The 17903-nt window shown below is 59.4% G+C and overlaps 1 protein-coding gene across 3 annotated transcripts in view; it reads left to right on the plus strand.

Annotated features, from left to right (window-relative positions):
• The first annotated feature begins 2972 nt into the window (after positions 1 to 2972).
• CXXC5 (CXXC finger protein 5) overlaps positions 2973 to 17903 on the plus strand; it is a 35388-nt gene continuing 20457 nt past the window's right edge. Inside the window, exon 1 of one of the 3 annotated variants that reach the window (XM_027606847.2) lies at positions 2973 to 3515. The gene's annotated coding sequence lies outside the window, so the exon portion shown is untranslated. Of the gene's footprint in view, positions 3516 to 3604; positions 3679 to 17164; positions 17379 to 17903 lie in introns of those variants that run through there. The other 2 variants (XM_027606849.1, XM_027606850.1) reach the window with 2 other exon arrangements.

Genomic DNA, 17903 nt, shown 5'->3' on the forward strand with positions numbered 1-17903 from the left:
TTGGTCAGTGGGGCTGATTAGGGAAGCCAGGCTGTGCCGGGGGTGGGGGTGAGGGGTGGGGGGTGGGGGAGGGTAGGGACTTGGGCAGAGCCTTATGGGTTCTGATGATTCACTATAGGAAGTGATGCAGGTGAATCCCAGGGCAGATTTGTATGCGAAAAGCTTCATTAGGAAGAACAACTTTGGGGCCAGTCTCATGTACATTTCCTCATCAGCTACTACTGATGAGACTGATGCAAGAATTAAATGAGCTAATGTACCTTAGCTGTTTAGCCTGATGCCCTGCTCAGGGTAGGGCTTCATAAACACCAGGTAGGGATATTATAACCAGAACCCAGGGGAGCAGTATCCAGGGTCCTGGACTGATAGGGAAGGGTACAGGGCTCCTCTCTCCCCTCAAGGTGCTGGAGACTTAAGAAATTTGATAGCTGAAGCTAAACTGATTGGTTGAGTAACACTGTGAAATATAAATATTCCTCTCTGGAGGAAATGAGAGAGAATAGTGAACCAGTGTAGCTTCAGTTCTTGTGGAAAGGCTCTGGGGTGGGGATAATCTCCCCCAAGGCCAGAGACCTCCCAGCAGTCCTTCCTGGGTGCCCCCACTTGTCTCATTTGTTATGGGGAGAGTTCTGTGTGGATGGCTTGTGATGTTTCCTCTTCATGTTGTATTCTCCATACGGACGATTCTGCCCCTCTCCTTTCTAGTTCCACCTGGGCTGAATTGGTGAGGGTCTGACCGAGTCTCCCTGCAGTTCTTAATTTCCAGGAGAAGGGGAAGGCTCCAAGATCCAACCTCTAAACGGGGCCTGGCATATGCCAATACCCCTTGCCTGAGAAAATCACCATCGGGATCATTTGGCTCATCTTCATTGCAGCCTGCATCCCCTTGGCCTTTGCCCTCCTGACTTGGGAGGTTGGGGGGCGGGAGAGGGTTGCAGAGGTCTTTAAAAAAAAGGAGGGGATAATTAATAGTAATTCCCTTAATTGGGGCTACTCGCCACTCTCCCCCATGAATCCCAGCATGAAGCTTTTTTGGGGTGTGCAGAACCTGATTCTGCACTGACCCTCAACTGGAAGAGCCCTGCAGGGTTGAGTTTCATTTCTTTGCTCCTACTCCTCTGAGACCTGCTGCTAACTCCTGGGGAATAGGTCTCCCCTCACAGTCAGTGTTCCGCATACCCAGAAAGGTAGGTAGAGGTGGGCTAAGTCCTTGGAGATCCTGGAGCATCCAGACAGAGGACCCTGCCTCCTTTTTCTTATGTGGTCACTGCCCCATACAGTACCTGACATTTAGGGTGCTTAAACTCTTTAAGCAGTTTAGGGGTGATAATCTGGAGGTGTTTAGTTGTCTTAAATCTGTGTTCCCATAGCAAGTACCTTGCTTTTTACTCACATGGTATGTTTGCTTGAGGTGGCTCTGAGGAAGGGTGCTGGAGAGAAGAGGGGAGAGGAGTGGAGAGGAGAAGAGAGGAGGGGTTAAACACCTCCCTTGGTGCCATTCTTGGCACTCGGTTAAGGGTAGTAGGACACTTATCAGCATTTGTGGAAGGGAGGTAGTGTCCATGATGCCTGGAGAGGGGTCACTGCCTGTGGCTTGGGAGGCCAGGATGAGTAGAGAAGCAACACATTTCAGATGAACTCTGCCCTTTGACACCTCCCTAACTCCCCTATGCCTGGCTGGGTCAAGGTCCCAAGGCCAAATTTGGAATGCTTGGAGAATGCGCACCAGTGGCTGCTCCCAGAAGACCCAGGCCCCAAGGCCCTCTCCAGCCTTGGAGACAGGCTGGCCACATAGAGGAGGAGAGGAAGCAGTGAGGTAGGAGCTGGTTTCGGTTCTCCCACCAAGGCTGTGCCTGTGGCTGGAGGCACCCGGTAGAGGCAGTTAACTCCCTGTTATCTGGGCCGCAATCGATTTGGGGCTGTACATTTTAACCCTAGGCAGACTTCCCCAACTGCCCTGCCCCTCCCCCATTAGGGTCTCCAGTCTTTTTTTTTTTCCTGCCTGGAGGAAACATAAACCCACCCTAGGAATTCCACAGATTCAGAGAAACTTCCCACTTTGGGATTATCTGCAGTTTGGGATTATATGAGCCCAGGGGGGCTTGCTCTGTGCGTCCCTGAGGTGAAGAGAAGACAGCTGCAGCTTGAGGATTAGCCCAAGCTGGGCAGATACAGGGGGCATTGAGTGAGGGCAAGGATATTCGGGCACAAATCTGTACCCACTGGGCTTTTGTTCTCTTTCAACCAGTTTCTATTGAGTGCTGCTTTGTGTCAGGCACTGTTTCAGGCTCTGAGTTTATAGGCCACGGTCTCAGGGAACCACAATGTAGTTGCCTTAGCCCCAAGAGTCAGGGCTGGGGCTGGTGCTGGCGTAGGAGACAAATTGTCCTTTCTCAGGTCGGTTTTCTCATCTGTAAAATGGGGACAGGAATCTGCCCCTTGTCTCCCAGGGAACTAGAGCCCACTGAGTCCCAGAAAGAACTAGGGGAAGGGTGGGGGTCTTTGAACCCAGTGTCGCTCCAAGTGCCCTAGGCTAGGAGTTCCAGGCCCTTCGCGCACCTGAGCTGAGGGGCGCGGCCAAACCCTCCCTACTGGTCCCTGTCGCTTCCGGCCCGCCGAAAAGAGGGGCCAGAGGGACGGCGGGTTTCCCCGTAAGGTAGGTTGCCAAGCCCATGCATCCCTCACAAAATAGGGAAGGTCCTCTTATTTTTTGTAAAGTTGCGGAAAAAAGAGATGAAGACGGGGCGCGCTGGGGGAGCTGAGCCTGGGCCGACCTCGTCAGAGCGCGGGGAGCTCGAGGCGCAGTGGCTGCGGCTCCGGCCTCAGAGCCTGCGGCGTCCAAGTGGCCAGAGCTGCGCTGGGAGGGAGGCGGAGGGAGGAGGGAGGGGAGCTGAGGTGGAGGGGGGGGAGGAGGACGCGTCGAGTCCGGTCCGGGTTTTGCCGGCAGCCCCCGGGCAGCGTTCAGAGCTCCTGCCCGGGCGGGCGCGCGGCGGCGGCGGCGGCGGCAGAGGCGGCGGAGCCTGAGCGGGGATGTAGAGGCGGCGGCACTGGCGGCAGCAGAGGCGGCGGCGGCGGCGGCGAGAGCAGGCGCCCGAGCCGAGCGAGTAGATCGGCCGAACCTTGCCCCCCGAAGCCGGGCCCCGCGTCCCAGCCCTGCCCAGCCCGCGCCCAGCCATGCGCGCCGCCTGCTGAGTCCGGACGCCTCACGCTGCGCCCTCCGCCCGCCGCGCCGCGCTTCGCTCGGGGGTGATTAGTTGCTTTTTGTTGTTTTTTAATTTGGGCCGCGGGGAGGGGGAGGAGGGGCAGGTGCTGCAGGCTCCCCCCCCTCCCCGCCTCGGGCCAGCCGCGGCGGCGTGACTCCGGCTCCGGACCCGGACACGGCGGGCGGCGCGGCTGGAGCGGAGCGCACCGCGGCGGCGGTGCCCAGAGCGGAGCGCAGCTCCCCGCCCCACCCCTCCCCCTCGGCCTCGCGGCGGCGGCGGCGGCCGTGGCGGCTTGGACGACTCTGAGAGCCGGTAGGTGTCGGGCCACGGCCCTCCCCCGACCCCCCCGGAGGCCGGCCCCCTCCCCTTCCCCGCCTACCTCCCTCTCCTCCCCCGGGGCCCGGTGCGCGGCCGGGGCCGGAGTTCGCTGCAAGTCGGCGGAAAGTTTGGCGGCGCGGGCTCCCCCGAAGTTCAGGTGCGGAGAGCCAGGGACTGGGAAGGAGGGGTCCGTGTTTGGGAGGGGCGGGGGGCACCCGCAGCCTGAGGCACGGACCCCTGGAGCCCCGGAGCCCTAGCGCCGGTGATCGCTCGGTGGCCGCTGCTATACCCAAGCCTCCCCAAGCCGCAGTCGACTCGGTCGCAGATCACTGAGTACAGACAAAAAGAGGGGTTTTAGGGTCGGGGACTGCGGGTTGGGCGCCGTGCATTGGGGCCGAGGATCTCCCTGCGGGATTCCGTCCCCTCCCCAAGTACCCGAGCTTGAGGGCGCTGGGGCGGCGGGATCCCGGGTCCTCACCTCGGGTGTTGGGCGGGCGCTCCGCCTGCGGGGGCGGCTGATTGGAGATCTGCGGCGCACACTCCCCCGGTCGGACCCCTAGCAGCCCTGTGTTTTGGGGGCTACGGTAACTGCTGCCCCGGACCACGCGTGGCTGAGCCCCCCCCCCCCGCCCGCCCCGACTTGGAGGGGGCGGCGGCCACTTCTACATTTTCCCTCAGGTTCCTCGCCCCCGCTGCCCGCGGGGTGCCTGGCGGGCTGATCAAGTTTGACCTTTTTTTTTTTTTTTTCCGTCAAACTATCACCCCCACCACCACCACCTCCGCTCCCCGCGGCCTCTCTCTCCCGTCCTCACTAGCCTTGGGGAGTCTTTCAGGCTGTCTCCGAGCCCCGCGTGGCCAAGCAGCGTGCAAAGCCAGGGAGGGAGAATGGGGGTGTTCCTCTAGCTGCGGAGTGTGGGAGGCGGGTGTCCCAGGCGCCTGCCTAGCTGCTCTGGCCCCAAATTTACCCATGAAGTTCGGCCCCAAGCCCCCCTCCCCTTTGCTTCCCTAGAGCGAGGGGCTGAACCGCCGCGAGAAGAATGTGTTAATTTTCTTGCTGGGGGAAGTTGTCCTCTCCCGGAATGGGCTGCTTTCCGGCGGGGAGCGCGGGGTGCGCCTGGCTTTGTTTATTTGTAGGATCGACAGAAAGTGATTGACCCCAGTTTATAAATGGGGGGCTGCCTCCGGGACCTGTCAGAAAAGCTGAAGCGCCCAGTGAGGGAGCAAGATAGCTTTTTTCCCCCCGGCTCGTAAGGGGTGCGCGGAGTTGGGCTGGTGCCATGGGCTGCAAGGAGGCAGCAGCAGATTTGGGGGGTTCTGTAGGGACTCATCCGGAAAGACCCGCACCTTCCTCCTTCAACTGAGACGGGGGTCTGAAGGGCTAACAGCCGCGCCCTACTTTGCCCCCTGGATCCTGGGTGGTCTTCGAGTCGCATCTTCGCGTTGGGGGAGAGCTGAACCGGGATCCGGCGAGCCAGCCAGCCTCTTGACCTCCTCCGTTCCCCGAGCGGCGGGCGCTGTTCGGAGTCCTCGGTTTTGTGGTGGGCCCAGTACCCCCGCCCCGCGCTTGCTCAGGAAGCGCTGGGGAGGGGGGCTTGTGTGATCGTTCGGCCCTCGCCCCCGCCGGAGCCGCCCCGGGCGGCTGGCAAACAGAGTCCCTTTCAAGTTTTCCGCTGGGGCCGCCTGGCGGGGGCTGCGTGCGCGGTCGCTGCGGACTTGTTTGGAGCGCTATTTGAACGCCCGGCGCCACCTCAGCTGCCCCGGCCCGCGGGGGCGGGGGTGTCCTTCCGTGCAACTAAGAGCATTTAAATTAGAGGTTTTTACGGGTCTTACTGGCCTCAGTTTGACGTGAGACCCCCTCCCGAAAGACCCCGTGTCCTCGGTCCCAACTGCCGCAGGAAACCTAGGAACTGGTACCCGAAATCTTTTCCCAGACCCCTTTTTGAGAGCGATGAGGGGGAGACTGAGGTCGGTGCTACCTACTACTGCGTAGTGTTGATTTAGCAGTTTCCCTGGATGAGACTCAAGCAAGAGCTGGTGGGGGGGCGGGGGGTAGTGGCCCGCTCTGCAGCTGTCACCCCCCCTCCCAGAACGGAAATCGTTCTCTCCTTGGGGAGGAGGGAGAGGGGGTGATTTTTGTCCTGGGAAGGAGTGGGAACAGCTGAGGAAAGGTTGGCCTCTGAGTTTGCAGTCAGCCCTGGGGAGCTTGGTAGAAGCACCCCCACCTCGTCTTGGCATGAGCTGGGGCTCTCCCAGGGAAGCGCCTAGCCAGCCTTGTGGCTCCCTTTCCCAAGCCGCCTCCCTTTCCGAGGTGGGGGCAGAGGTTCCTCTGCAGAAGACAGACCCTTGGCTGACTGGCTGTCCCTTGGCGCCTTATTTATGTGTGTATTTGGGCCCGGCTGTTTTCCCGGCTCAGCAGGTGACCCTGGCCTGGGCCTCCTATCTCTCCCCCGACAGAGCCTGTTGACTTACCCGTGGGCCAGCGGCCTCGTCTTTATCACGTGAGGCCTGGAATGTCCACCCGGCTGGGCTGGGCCGGGTGGGGGAAGGGAGAAGGAGGGGAGGATTCTGCATCCAGGGCCCAGGCCAGCCCACGCCTCTGTTCCATGGGCTCCCACTGTGAGCGCCCCCCTCCCCCGCTCTTGATCCCTCTTTCCGCTTTTTGCCTGCCTTCTACCCATTTGGCAAGTATGAAACTGAGGCTTATAGGAGTGTGGCAGGCAGGGTTGTATCTGGATAAAGAACCAAGTCTCTGGGAATTAAATACCTCCACCTTCTTTAGGGCCCCACCTAGTTATTTATGGGAGAGTGGAAGGGAATGGGGGTCTCTCTGGGGGGTAGGGGTGTGGGCTGGGCTGAGGTCAGCTGACATTTTAGGATGCAGAATAGGGTGGAGGAATGAGGGGGTGTACCGATGAGCCAGACCCAGGCCTGCTTTCCTAGAGCCTGCTGTCTGGTGGGGTGACCATTAAGGCAGAACTAACTCCCCAGTCATGGTGCTCTGGAGCATGGCCTTATTGACCAAGGATGGGGCAGGGCTCACTTATTGTTGTTACTGTTATCATTACTGTCTATTTTTTATATGTAAATAACTTAGTCATTTATTGCCCCAGTGTTTATTTTTTGAGCACCTACTGTGTGTCAAGCCCCACCTTTCTGGGGCTGCTGAAATGAATCACTTACTTGGCCCTGCTCTGGAGGCCCGCCCAGGGTAGAAGCTCCTCCCTCTTTCCCCACCCCCTGGGGCCTGAATTGGGGCTTCCCCCCCTTTATTCTAGTGCTCTCCCTCCCTGATCCCCACCACCTGGTGCTGTCCTAGCCTGTGTATGTGTGCCTGTGTGTGTGAAGTGTCCTTGATTAAGTGTATTAATAGTTAAACTCTCACTCATAGCTGGAACTCACCAGACCACAAAAAGCCTCCCCAGTTACTCACGCGCTACTGCCCAACAAGAATATCCCACTCAAGTTTTTTTTTTTTCTTTCTCTTACTTTCCCCTTCATTCCCCCCAACTCTGAGCCCACCTCCCAGGCTACAGGCAACGAGAAAGGGCTGGCCCCCTCAAAGACCCAGGAATCCCCCCAACCAGTCCACCTGCCCCCTAAACCCAAGGCAGTGCTAGATGAGTCTGTGTGAGTCTAGTCTGTTGGTCTGGGATTTGGGAAGCTAGGTGGTATGTGTGCTTATGACTCAGGGCATGTCCTATCTGAATCTGTGTGTTGAATGTGTGCGTGTGCGTGTGTGTGTGTGTCTGTCTTGCGGGGTGGGAGTCTCCGCCCATGTATATTTGTGTATCAGGGCATGTGTATCTGAGGGTCTCGGAGTTGTGTGGGTCTGCATTGCATCTGTACTTGTGTGTTTGTGAATCTGAGTATCTGTCTGAAAGTTGAATTTATCCTTGTGAATCTGGGAATGTGCATATTCTGAGTTGCATGTGCTTAGAATTTTGGAGTGTGTACTCGTGATTTGTGTATATCTTTGTGATTTGTATATTCTTGTAAATCTGGGAGAGTCTGACTCCCTGAGTAGTGTGTCTGAATTGGGAAAGTGGTGTGTGAATCTGGGAGTGGGCATATTTGAGCTGTGCGGGCTGTGAGTGGTCTGTGTCTTTCTTTCGTGGCTGGTGTCTGTGTTCCTTTCTCTTTCTCTATCTGTCTGCCCGGCTGTCTTTCTGAGTCTCTCCCTCTCTGGTTGAGGCCCTGAGTGTGTGTGTGTGTGTAGCATTGAACCTCTCCCACCCCGTCCTTCCCCTCCTCTGCCCTCCCTGGCAGTAACTGGGCAGCCTCCCCGTCTGCCTGCCTGCTGGGAGTTTTGGAAGCTGTGGAGGGAGACAGGCTGGGGCCGGGGTGACAGCGCGTATCCACGGCGATGGCAGCCTGTGATTATGGGAATAAAAGGATTTTAAGGTCATGGGTGTATTTTTTTTTGTTCTGTGGCCCCCCCCCCCCCACTTTGGTGGAACTGGTGGCAGCAAAGGGCCAGAGCTGTGTGTCTGCAGGTTGGGAGTCTGTCCCCACACAAGTGAACGTGGATATGTGGTGCTTTTCTGGGAGCGTGAACACGTGTGTACATGCATGAGCAGAGCCTGTGAGAATGTATGTTCTTGGTGTGTCTGTCTGCCTCATCCCCTGTGAGAGTCCACAGGGCTGTCCCCTGCGGGAGAATTCCCAGGAAAACTTCTTGCTTCTGGGTGTGACATGGAGCTGGAAGCCTACGGTCCTCTATGTCCTGAAGAGCCGTCTGGCCCCAGTCCTTGCCTACCCGACCTTCCCTCCACAGTAGGGTGTCTTTGGCCAGAGACTGGCTAGGCCCAGTCACCTGGGCCAGGCCACATCTTGGGGTGTCAGTGCCCCTGGCCCCGCTCCAGCCCCTGTAATTGCATTCTGCCGCCTAATCCCCCGCCAGCTCAATTAGATCGCAAATTCTTCTTCATTTCCTGCCTCTGATGCTGGCCTCCCTCTGGGCTCACGGGGCCTGGGAGAGAGGGAGGGGATCCTGCCCCCTTTCCGCCAGCACTGGGGGCTCTTACAGGGGTGTGATTAGTTGCTGGCACACTGGCCCTGGGGTGCAGGTTGGAACCCTGGGGCCCAACAGGAACGGGCTTCCGGTGGCCCTCTTTGGATGAACCTCAGTATCCCCACACTGGGGGAGGGGCTTGCATTATCTGGTACCTGGGCTCTAGATAGACCAGGCAGATCCCTCTACGCCAGGCCCCTAGACAGTGCCCTCACCCCGGGTTCCCACGGGCTCCGCTCATGTTGTGTTTCCAGAGCAGTTGCTGGTCACCCCCTAGCACAGCAGTTGTAACCTTGTTTTCGACCTTTTAATGGTGTGTGTTCTGGGGGTCAGTAGGACCACTGAGCTCTTCTCTACTGGGTCCTCCTAACTCCCTCCCTTGACCTCACCCAGACAAGTGTGTTTGAGCACCGGCTCTGGAGCCAGACGTGGCTCCAAATTCTGGCCATGCCACTGTCTAGCTGGATATATGACTTTTGGGTGAGTTGTCTCTCTGATCCTCAGTTTCCTTATCCCTGAAATGGGATAATAAGAGTGCCTGCCTCACAAAGCCATTTTCAGGTGGACACAGGGATGGTTGCTTAGTGCCCAGCACCAGTGGCTAACCCACAGCATGCAATAAAAGTTGGCTTCTTTGGTGACGAGGACTTCACATCCCCCAGTGAAAAGGAAGAAAAGAATATGTGCCTCACCCTTAGCATTTCTGTCTCCATTCCGCTCATTACCAGGTGTGTGATGTTGGGCACATCACTCTGCCTCTCTGGGTTTTTCTTCCCCTTCTGTAGAATGGGACTGATAGAGAGGCCTGACCTCACAGGACTCAGGGGAGAGCTATCCACGTGCAGATGCTTGGCCCCAGGGGCCCGCCCTAGCAGGTTTTCAACATATTGCTTGCCCTCTTTTTCCTTTCCTCACACCAAGCCTAGGGTGGTATGGGGCTGGCAAAGACACAGGCTCAGGCACGAGGGGACTGGCCAAGGTCATGAGGCTGGTAATGGGGCCTGGGTGGGGTGGGAGGGCTAGGGGCTGACCTGCTGGCTTGCTCGCTCGCTTACTCGCTGGCTCAGCTGAGCTGTGAGGCATGGACTTCCCTCCCCGCTGGTCTCTGTGGAAAGTGGTGGCTTGGCTGATTTTTTCTGTAAAGGGGAAGCTGGATGTCTACTCCTTCCCCAGGAGGCACCCGTGCCAGTGGCTGTGCTGACAGGCCTCCTGGCCTTCTTGCTAGGGTAGCTGGCAGCTCTGGAAGGCCCACTGCACACAGACCAGCCAGAGGGAAGAGGGAACCGCAAAGGTCCTCTGCCATCCCTAATCCCCACGGCCCCTCCCACCCTCAGCCTGTTCCTTTTGGCTGGAAAGACAGAAAGGAGCCCCTGCAGGAGAGTTGGGGAGACTGGCTCTGCTGGAGGTGGTGGGGAGGGGTGGGGTGGGGTGAGGAGTGAGGTGCCCTCTGCTTCAGGGTCCCGGTGGCTCCCTGGCTAGTCTCCTTATTTCTATGACCTCTGTCACTCACTGGCCTAGGCTCTTTAATATTTCATGGCCCATGGAGCCAGCCCCCTGCCCCCTAGCCCCCTTTGTCTGCTAGCCCCCCCACCTTGGGGCATCCCTGTCGCTGAATTGCTGAATTACTGACCCCAAGAGGCTGCCTCTGCCTTCCCCCAACCGGCCCTAACACCTCCTCTGTCCCTCCTGACCTGCCTCCCCCACACCTCTCATGGTCACACCTTCCATCTCTCCTACACACCGTCTCCCCTTTTCTGACATCTGTGACCATCACCCTGCCCTTTTCCTCCATTTTCCTCTTTTGTTGGCCGCCTCCTTCTCAGCGGAACAGAAACCGTGGCAACTGGTCTGTCCGCCTGCTCCCCTGTCCACCCCTTCCTGCCCCCTCCCCCTGGCTACGCTGGGCGTGAGAGCTGGTTTTATTTATTTTTCTGTTTGTTTGGGAAGAGGGCAGTGGCAGTTCTGGGCCCTGGCAGAGCAGCGGGCAGGCGGGCCGTGCTGGCCTCCCAGGAATGTGGCCGGGACGCCCCGCGCTATATTTACTCCCCTCCAGCTGCCGGCCCCAGCAGGGCAGAGCCAGGCCTGCCCGGTGGCCCTGGGGGAGCCCTGTACCCAGCCTCCCCTGTCCAGCAGACCCCCACGTAGCCCTGGAGCCCACCACTCCCCCCCCACTCCGGCCGCGACCTCTCCAGGCCTGCCGGCAGGAACACCCACATGCCATGCCAGTACAGGCATAAGTATGGATGCTGGGGCCTGATTCCCGTGGGGCAGCACCTGGCAGCCCCACGCCCCCACCCAGGGGCCTAGCCTAGGCCTGTAGTCTGGTGGCCAGAACTATGCAAAGCATCTTTCCGGGGCTCTCCCCACCAGGCCCGGTCCCTGCTCTTGCCGCAGTCCCCTCGGCTCTGTGCTCAGTTTTGCTGGCCGGGGGGTAGGGGTGGGGGGGCTGGGGCAGCCTTGAGCAGCTGTGCTCCCTGCACATAACTTGCCGTCTGCTGGACCTCCTAGGTTCCTCACTCGGACGTACGCGTGCACACCTAAGCGCTTGGACATACGTGTGCAGCACCCGTGAGCACACCCTGCAGCGTGCCTTCCTTAGAGCAGGGCCCTGCCTCCTGTCATTGGTTCCCTCATCCATCAGATACTTGGAGGTTTTTGTGAGCCCGCTCCTTGCCAGGCTTGCAATGGGACATGGCAATGACTGCTTCCTGTACCCCCAGTGCCTGGCACCAGCTGAGTGTTTGAAGAGCTTTAGCTACTGTGCTAATCAATTGCTGTCCTCCAATTATTACTATAATAATAATATGTTGTCACAATGGTGATGGCAACGGCTAACATCCTAAACCCTGACTGGGGCAGGCACTATGTTAGTGGCTCTCGAGCCTTCGCTTCCCTTAAATCCCCACAGTAGCCCTGTGACTGGATGCTCTTAGCATCCCCATATACAGATGAGGAAACTGAGACCGGAGAGTTTGTGACTTGCCCCAGGACTTGCCATGTGGGATTAGGTCCTGGTAGAGCCCTTGACTGGCTGTGAGCACCGTGAGAACAGCCACGGTTGGTCTGCTTGTTTAGGGTACCTTCCACGCTGCCAGGCACACTGCGGCCCCTCCCCTGAGTTTGTTGACTAGAAGCCTTGCTCTCTCCTTCTTGAGGCCCCTCATTTCCCTGGGGAGGGGCCTGGCATGTGGTGGGGGGTGGTGATTGGCCAGTTGGATGAATGAAAGAATGAATGAACGAACAAATGGCCAGACGATTTCTGTGGGAATGAGTGCTCTCAGGAGACAGTGGGGCAAGAGATGTGCTTGTGCTGGTGATCCCACTGGTATGTGGAGATGTGTTGTGCCTGCCGAGGGTTCCCATAAGTGAGGTGGGGGCGGGTCTGAGAGATGTGGCCAGAGACCAACAGGCTGCTGGGGCCTAGCCCTTGAGCAGGTCATGTCATCTCCCAGGACCTCAGTTTTTCCATCTGTCAGATGGGCTCGAGAGCCTTTGTCCTGGCTGGCTGTCAGCTGGCTGTCAGCTGGCCTGGCCTGGGATTGGCCTGGGAGCCTGAGAGGTGAGGGACCGTGGTGGGAAAGAGGAAGCAGTGGGTGGTGAAGACAGGAAGATGAAGCGTGGAGCTTGGCTTGGAACCTGAGAAGCAGGGAGACCAGCCCTGACCTGACACCCATCCTCCCTCCGAGCTGCAGGGTGGAGGTGCAGGTTCACAAACCCCTAGCTACCCGCTCTCGTTCTGGCAAGGGCTGGGCTTCCTGACATCTGCAGCGTCAGTGGCTGTGTGTGCCACGAGGGGGTGGCCTGCCCTCCGGGACTAGACCAGCTCTGTCTCCAGGCCCAGAGGCTCCCCCCAACCTCATTTCCAGTTCCTGTTGACCCTGATGGGAGAAACCCAGGCCCTCTCCTGCCTGACCCACCTTCTCCAAAGCTAGATGGGGAATCGGTTAGCTGGGCCCATAGCTCCAGGTGAGAGTGGGCTTGGCCCCCTTCCTTCCTGGGAGTGTTAAGATCTTGGTGGCCTAGAATTTTTAGTCACAGGAATTTAGAATCAGAATGCTTGGAGCAGAGGGATTCTTTTCAGGATTCTTGTCGTGTTGGGATTCTAGAATCACAGAACCATGAGTTTTACTGCAAAGGAAGCGTGAATGGTCATGTTTCAATCTTGTTTGACGCTAGGGGACATTGAGGATCTGAGAGGAGGGGCTTCCCTGTGGTGCCCTCAAGTGACATGAGTATATATACCTGAGACAGAAACCCAGTTTGGCCTCTGGTCTGCCCTGCTTTGGAGATTTGGCTGGCGTGGGCCCAGTCAGGGAGCAAGGGGGATGCGGCTGGCCTGTAGGCACAGGAGGGGTCCTCACGGCGGTGCCCACCCACCCGCTGCCCACCGCCTGCTGCCCACGCTTCCCGAGGCACCAGTGTGAGGAGGAAATGCCGGCTGTTGCTTCCAGCGACAGCCGGCAGGGCCGGGCGGCTTCCCAGCTCCCCCTCTGATTCATGGCCGCCTGCAGCTTCCCCCTCCCCTGGGGGCCTCGGCAGCCCCATCTGTGCAATGGGGACAGGAGGCTCTACCCCAGAGTCTAGCGTCACAAAGACAGTCTATTGGGGGTTCTTTTCAGGACCACCGTGAAGCTTTGAGAATGTTGGGAGGCTAGCCTGGGATAGCCAGCTGGGCATTTGGACCCAAAGCACTGAGCAGTTCTGCTTGGGGTTACACTAATGCCTCCAGGAGTCTGGGCGTTGCCGAATGGGTTCCTGGGGCAGAAAGTGTGGTGGTGGTAAAAGGAAGAGCACTGGATGGGAGGCCTAGGTCACCGGGCTCTCTCTCGACCTCAGTATACCCATCTGCAACATGGAGGGTGATATTCCATGAGGTCCCATTCAGTGTCGCCTCTGCCTGGATAGGCGCCGGGTGGTGGAGATACTAGGGAGGCCGAGGCCAGTAGCAGAGCTGTGCGGCAGGGAGGGGGCCTCTTTGGCTGCGGACACGGGGTAGGAGTGTCATTTGGCTGCAGGGGTGGCTCTGGGAGAAGGAATGAGGTAGGGGGGAGATAAGGAGCCTGCCAGCAAGGCAGTGTCCAGCGGAAAATCCCAGCCATTCTCAGGAAGTGTTTCCTCCACTGGTCTCCTGGGAGGGAGGCAAGGCAAAGCCGGAAGGAGGGTAGTTGGGGGCAAACAAAGTCCCCCAGCCAGTCTAAGTGGAGATGTCCCAGGCCTGGCAGCTGGGCGGGTGTGCCCCTCGCACTGCAGGAGGGCTGGAACGCACCCCCCACCATGCTCTAAGGCTGGGCCTGTGGTAGGAGGCCAGGACTGCCAGGAGGGGCTGGGCCATAGTCCAGATTTCAAAGCCTTCCCCAGGGGCCTCGTGGTGCCCTCCGCCCTGTCCTGAGCTGCCGCCGCGGGGGTGGCAGATGCTGTTTCATCGGCTGAGGCGAGTGGGAGGCCTCCGGAAGGTCCTCCTGGGAGGTTCCGGGGGGCAGTGGGGGTGTGGGCAGCTGCCGCCCAGCCAGAGCTGGCTCACAGTGGCCTCCCAGGTCCCTCAGTGCCCCAGGCTTGGGGGCCGGGGGTGGTGCTTTGGAATTGAGACTGGTCCTCCCTGCCTTTGCTCCCCTCCCCGCCTTCGCCCCCCCCACGCTCCCCCCCGCACTGCCCACCAAGCTTCTTGGCTCTGGCCCCCTCCCATCCCTGGCTGCGTCTGCAGAGCCCCCCGGGGAAGGCAGGGGAGGAGGCGCAGCGGGCTCAGAACAGCGGGTGCCCGTGCAGCCAAGTATTTGCGCGAGCTGTCAGAGACAGACAGGCATGTGGGGAATTTGGTGCGTGTGGGGCTGGGGGAAGCAGCCGGGTGGGCAGGCAGGCAGGAGGGAGGAAGGTGGGGCCGTCTCCCCCCGCCTGTTGAACCCTGCGGAGACCACCATTCTCCCCAGCCCAAAGCAGAAGGTACATCTGGCGCTGTCTTCCTGCCTGTACCGGTACGGTGAGACCGGGACCCTGGCTGGGGTCTGAGAGGGTGCTGACGCCGGGGAAGGGGCTGCCATGCTGAGGACCGGAGCCCGGGAGAGGCTGTCTGGTGGAGTGTGGAGCCAGGCAGGAATCCGGGTTGTGCCCGACTGTGGCCTCCAGGAAATAGCAGCTGTCATGCTCCCGTGTGTCCCCACCCCCACCCCCACCCCCCAAGCCTGGCACAACTTGTTTCCTGGCCAGGGTCCGGCTGGGGCAGATTGGAGGAGCCTGGTATTGCCCAGTCTGGGCAAGGAACAGGCTGGGTGGAGAGGCCATGTTTATAAGCCTACAGGTACTTGGGGTGCTGGGGAGGGCCCCCCCGCCCCGAGCCATTCTTTCCCTGAAGCAGGTTGGAGTCACTTGGAGGAGGGGACCTTGTCCCTTATTTCCCTGGACAGAGACCCCCAATTTAGTCACCTTTGTGGTCTGCTCTCCGCAGCAGGACCTGTTAGGCGTGTGAGGGCCTAGAGCTGAGGAACACTTGAGGTTTCGTATCTGAGAGCCCAGAGAGGGGGATACACTGGCCTGAGATCACACAGTGGGCTCCCCAACCTTCTCCCTGCCCTCATGTGGGTGGGGCCAGCGGGAAGAGGTGAACTTTGGGGGTTTGCTGGGGTGGGGGGGACTATATTTAGTCAGCCCTGCAGAGCCAGGGGGCCCCTGGGAGCAGCTGTTAGTGGGGGGGGGGGGGGCAGACAGAGGCCTGAAGCTGCATTTAGTCTGGACAGAAATATCCTCCCCCCACCCACCCACCCACTGACTGGGCGGCCAGGCTGCGGGCTTGTCCCCTGAGGGGCAGCTTGCCTGGGCCTGGCGGCCGGCGGGACAGGCAAGATGACCCGATAGGCTTTTCCCAGCTCAGGTTTCGATGAAACAGGAACCGGAGCCGCAGCCTGGGCTGTGGGGGCCAGGGCAGCCGGAGCCGTGTGGGCCGGGGCCGCCTCCCCCTGCTCCCCCCCCTTCTCCCCGTGTTGCAGCCTCCCATTCTCCAAGGCCTGGGGAAGCAGCAGGTTATTTATCAAGCCAGCCTCCCTGCCGTGTCTGCCTGCGCCTCCCCCTACCATAACCCCCCCCCCCCCCCCCCGCCTTGCGCTGGCGGCCATGAGCCCAGCAGAGCAGGGTGAGCTGGGCGGGCAGGCGGCAGGATGCGCTCAGGAGACGTGAGTCACCCCATCCCTAGCAGCCCCACGAGGCCCTGCGGCCTGGCAGGCAGAGTGCACTCACGCACTCCCCACATGGCACACCCCGGGGCACACGCTCGGGACAGACATGTTCACTGAGCGCACGTAGTTCCCCACAGCCCGGCACACGCAGCAGACACACACAGCATGGCCCGATCGCATCAGCTGTGGACACCCCAGAAGCGCGCTCACGCGTATGCTGCCCGCCCCGGCCTCTGGCACGCACACACGCCGGCGCACACGTAGGCAAATGGCCCCACAGAGTCACGTGTGGGCGTTCCGCACTCCCAGGAGGACCCCAGACCCCGCTCTGGCAAAGCAGCTGTAGGTCTGCTCCGTGCTCAGGCCGCGGCCGCCCGCTTCCATAGGATTGGGCCGGGAGACCCGACACTACAGCACCTGGTGTGTGCGCACACACCAGACGCAGTTGGGGCTCCACTTAGCCACATCCCACCTTTAGGGTCACACAAAAGAGGCCTGGTCCTTGGCCATGTAGAGTCAGCTGGGTTCTGTTGGGCGAGTGGGAAGGGAACTGTTTTTTCCGCCATTCCCCGGCCGGCTTGGCCTTCTCTGGGGGCAGAGGCCTAAGTCTCAGGCCTGGAAGTGATAAACCCACCTTGCCCTCCAGGATGGGGAACTCTGACCTGGGCAGAGCGGGTTGGGGGTGAGTGGGGGAGAGGTGCAGAGGAGCCAGGGAGAGGAAAGTCCTGGCAAAGAAAAGCCGTGGAAAATCAGTTTTCTGGGGAGGGCCAAGTGGCCAGCTGCTGCCCCCAGTAAGGGGGCCGGTTCCTGGGGAGATTGGGGGGTGCTGGAAATTGGGGAAGGGCCCCCCTTGACCTACTGGGCTGTGCCCCAGGAGCCTGCCTGCTCACCCTGGCACCTACTTTCCTCAGTTCCCTTGGCTCCCCCGTCTCTCATTATCTCCCCCACCTTGCAGCCAGTACCCTGAGACTTAGAATTCAGACATTTTTCCTGGTTCTTAGTCTACTGGCCTGCAAAATGGGTACAGAGCTGACCTGAATACAAGGAGGGGCTGAGCTGCTGGGTTGGAGGGATGCCCTCGGGGGGCTTGTAGGCTTCTGCGCAGTGGGTCTGGGGCTTGCCTTCCCTGGATTGGGCAGAGCTGGGGGCATAACTCTTTTTCATACACTGAAAAAAACACCAGTTTTCAGGTGAGAGAATTGAGTCTGATGGGTCTGACTTCATGGTCATGAAGGGCTTTAGACACAGCCACCCAACACCCAGACTACAGATCATTCTGGATCTACAGGATTGAGAGAGCCCAGGGAGGGAGATTCAAGGGGCAAGTGACTGTTACGACTCAGGCCCAGGCTAGCTCCCCCCCTCCTGGCCACGCATATCTCCCTCATAAAGGCCTAGACAATGGTCAGGGAGGGGAGAGGGGCCCAGGCATGCTGAAGTAAACAAACAGCAGCAGTCAGTCAGGAGGACTGGATGTCCTCTGAGCCTTGGACTCTGGAGTAGGACAGGCCTAGGCTCCAAACTTGGCTTGATCACTGCCTACTTTGCTATCACAGGCTGCTCTGACCTCACTTTTGCCACCTAGAAAATGGGTATGAGCCTTATCTCTGTGTCTCAAAGCTGCAGGACCTGAAGTAGGTGGTGGGGTGTGGTTCTCACTGTGTCACACACCTGGATCTCCAGGTGAGTCCGGACCTCCTCCCGACCTGACTGCTCCACCAAAGCTGGCATTTTCCTGGGAGGGGTACCCCATAATACGGACTCCTTAATTAGACTGTCTTGGATTTAGCCTTCTTTAGGGCTGTTCTCAGATGGGAATGCTCAGGTGGGGGACTGAAGAGGCTGACCCTGGGGTCGCAGAGAGGGGGGAGCATCCAACCAATGGGTTGGATCCAGGGAGAGGAATGTGGAGTCCTTGGGTGCCTGGACATTCCTGGGGGCTTTACGATATGGGAGGAAACAGAGCCAACCATAGATCCCCGGCATTCTCAGTTCCCCAACCCCTCAGTACACAGCAAGACCACAAGTTAGACTCAGCAGGGACTTCCAGGTGCCACATGGGTTCTTTGCAGTGTCGTGAGGGGCTAGGCACACACCTGTATGAAGGAGCGGTCGGGACCATTGGAGATGGAAGGAGTGCTGACATAGAGCAGGCCGTGCTGGGGCCTGGGAGGTGGAAGGAAAGGTTGGCAGGATGTACAGGTGGGT

The sequence above is a fragment of the Zalophus californianus genome, chromosome 5 (genome assembly GCF_009762305.2).
Source record: "Zalophus californianus isolate mZalCal1 chromosome 5, mZalCal1.pri.v2, whole genome shotgun sequence".
Lineage (NCBI taxonomy): Eukaryota > Metazoa > Chordata > Mammalia > Carnivora > Otariidae > Zalophus > Zalophus californianus.